Genomic DNA, 3,307 nt, shown 5'->3' with positions numbered 1-3,307 from the left:
TTGCATCTTCTCAAGCCTAGCACTTAAGCCACTTATAGCTTCATTAGTGGTAAGGGTTGTTTCCCTTTTGGCTTGGTCCAACACATATTCGTCAAAATCTTAGAAATTTTGAGGTACTCCTCTTCTAATAGAGTCTTCGGCATTAGCATTGGCGTGGCAGTAGCGATTCGTGATAGTCTCGATTACAACTGGCTTAACAGCAGTAGAGGATTAGCTGGTGCAATTGGAGCAGCAGCTGGAGCTTGGTTTGCAGCTATTCCGGCCAAAAGCTGTTGGAGTTCCTCCCGGATCACATCCCTCAGATCGTCGATAACGACATTCTTAAGGATCTCAACATCCTACTGATTAGCTCTTTCATTAGCGATTTTGAATATAGCTTCGGTCTCACTTATGGAAGCTTGATGTCTTGGCTTTTCAAGGAGCTCTAACACGGTCTGAGTTCTCGGTGAGATCAGTAACCTAATAGAGTATCTATATGGCTAAAAATAAAAGGACTAGTATGATGCATGTAATGCATGAGATGCATGATGCACATGCCATGCATAAGGATAGAAAAGAAAAGGGTTAACATACACATTAATATACAAAGCATCCTTCGAACCTTATTGCTCCAGCACACGTTCTTCCCTAGGATTTTGGGGATGGGCTTCCTACCAATAGGGGATAGTAGGCCCAACGTGCATGCCATAAACTCTCAAAAGCATATTTAAAACAAACAAGGCAATGTTTCTCAGTATAAGTATAAAACCTGCAATATTCCACCTAAGTCTAGCCTATTTTATTAAAGCCCAGCCCATGCATCAAAGTTATTTAACCTAACTTACTAACTAATTACATACAAGGCCCACCTAGTCTAACCCAATTAAAGGTTATACTTTTAATTTCTAGCCTTTAAGCCTAATTGACTACCTTCTATGAAGAGGCACAATTCAGTGATCCTAAATCTAATATGGCCCCAATTTCACCTAACTAAACATTACAAAGCCCATAAGTCTACATGGATTTTAAGTTAAAGCCCAATTACCATCTTAATTAAACTAATGGACTACGGTTTTCAAGCTAGATCCGACTTTTAAGGCCTAAGTCTATCTATCCAATTTTAATTAGGTAATCATATAGCTTATATTTGGGCATCCATCATAGATAAAAGCAAAAATAAAAGGGGGCGGGAAATAAATCTAGCTATTACAACCCATGTACAACTAGAAAAAAACCTAAAGAAAACCTTAAAAACTAAGTTACAGTGCATGAAATTGATAAAAATACATCAAAAATCTTGAAATCAGCCTAATTATATGCAAAGTCGATCAACTCTAGAGGCCTTTTTAGGGTTTGATTAAGTGTTTGTTTGGGTGAAGAAAGTTTATGTCCTTCTAAAGAAAAGTCTCTTAAAGTGGAGTTCTTTCTTCACTAGCCTTTTCTCTCGACTGCCTAAAAACTCTTTATTTTTCTTATTGATGTGGTAAATTGATGTAGACTGCTACGAATTGCCAACCCTAGAACTAGGTCATAACATTCTATTTATAGCCTTATGGTTTAGAAAACCCTAGATAGATTAGATAAAATATCAATAATTGATTAATAAATTAAATCTCTTGATTTTATTGGATATCTAGTTAAATGAATATTCGTTTAAAATTTATTTAAATTCAAATAACTTATTGTTAATATTTTTAGAAAGTATTTTCTGACGTTTTAAATCAGACATCAAAAATCAGAAAGCAGGCCAATTAAGATAGTGTAGAGCCAATCGGCTCTATGCTGAGCCGATTGGCTCTATTTACAGGTGAATCGGCTGAACGCAGAGCCGGTTGTCTCAAAGGCTAAAAAGTTTATAAAATCCTTGCAGTTTAGTCTCCCAAACTTTTAAAAACTATCGATTCACTCTTCAAACTTAATTTTTTCTGTCAATTAAAACTAAATTGATCTTAGAAAAGTAATTTTGGTTCAATTACTCACAACCCTAGCTAGGACTCATCCTTCTTCAACCTCTCAAGACTCGAGAAAGGTAGTAACTTTCCTCATTGAGTTTTCTATAATTCCTTCAATATCTAAATCTGAAAAATGGTGTTGATAGGTTCTTACAACTTTATCAATCTTTACATCAAGTTTCTTCAATGTAGTATCTTAAGAAGCCATATATTGCATCATCATGTCCTACAATGAAGGCTTCTTTTCCTGAGAGGATTGTTGATGCTGAAATTTCGGTCGCTGTTGAAACCTAGGTGGTCTTATTAGCTTTGCAACTCCTTGAGCTCTTCAACAAAGATTTGGATAATTTCTCCACCCTAGATTGTAAGTATTTGAAAAAGGATCATTCTTTGGTTTCTCTTAGGTCTCAATCTAATTCACCTCTTTATGGGTAACTACTAACAACTCCACGTTCATGCATACATTGGCCATATGCCCATACATACCACAATAAGCATATGCTTCCTTGTTGGATGTCTCCTTGTTAAGAAATAACTTCACTTGCTTTGCTAGATCAGCCACTTGCATTGTTACATCACTCTGTGCATTAATCTTATAAACCTGTCTCCTTCCTCTAATGGCTTTCTACTGAGACTTGATTGCCAAATTCACATATATTTGTCTAACCTCTTTAGCAGTCTTGTCTCCATAATAACCACCACAAGCTGTATCAACCAAAGTTTGACAATTAGCAATTAGTCTATCACAATAAAATTAAACTAAAAAGTAAGAGGAAAATTTATGATGTGGGCATTGAATAAGATAAACTTTAAATCTTTCTCATACATGATAAAACGATTCTCCCTCCTTTGGAGTAAAGTTGCAAATTTTGGCCCTATAATCCAAAGTCTTTTGAGGTAAGTAATATTTCATCATAAAGGCATCATACACCTTATTCCATGTAGCAAGTGATCCTTCAACTAGTAGCTAGGGGCAAAGGGCAAAGTTTGCACCGTGCTGCAGAACTCCTTCATGAAAGTTAATAGGTCTTCAGTACCCACTCCATCAAACTGAGGTAACATAATTAAGTGAATCGTTTCTAATTCATAGTTCCTTAAGCTGCACTCAGTTAAATGCATGATGGATTTGCATTTATCTTAGGCCTTTGGGAATCCCTAAGTCTTGGAGCATCCTCCTCTACTACTACAACTATGTTATTTTTATTTTCCATCTGTTCTTTCTTATTTCTCCTATTAGCTTTGTAAGTCTCTCTGATCTAAAAGATCAAATGGCACTATTTCTGCTCTCTTAGCATTTCGTGATCTTCTCATATGCATATACTACTTGAAAATTTCTTAATAAGAAAATAAATTAGAATAAATGGAAAAATAAAATA

General features: G+C 35.5%; 1 non-coding gene across 1 annotated transcript; it reads left to right on the top strand.

Moving 5' to 3' along the window:
- The first annotated feature begins 2,707 nt into the window (after window positions 1-2,707).
- LOC112535705 lies at window positions 2,708-2,814 on the top strand. The gene has a single exon (XR_003079789.1). It is a non-coding gene; the product is annotated as a small nucleolar RNA R71 (small nucleolar RNA).
- The last annotated feature ends 493 nt before the right edge of the window (window positions 2,815-3,307 follow it).

The sequence above is a fragment of the Ricinus communis genome, chromosome 4, assembly GCF_019578655.1.
Source record: "Ricinus communis isolate WT05 ecotype wild-type chromosome 4, ASM1957865v1, whole genome shotgun sequence".
NCBI classification, from domain to species: Eukaryota; Viridiplantae; Streptophyta; class Magnoliopsida; order Malpighiales; family Euphorbiaceae; genus Ricinus; species Ricinus communis.
This window is presented reverse-complemented; position numbering and strand designations above follow the sequence as displayed.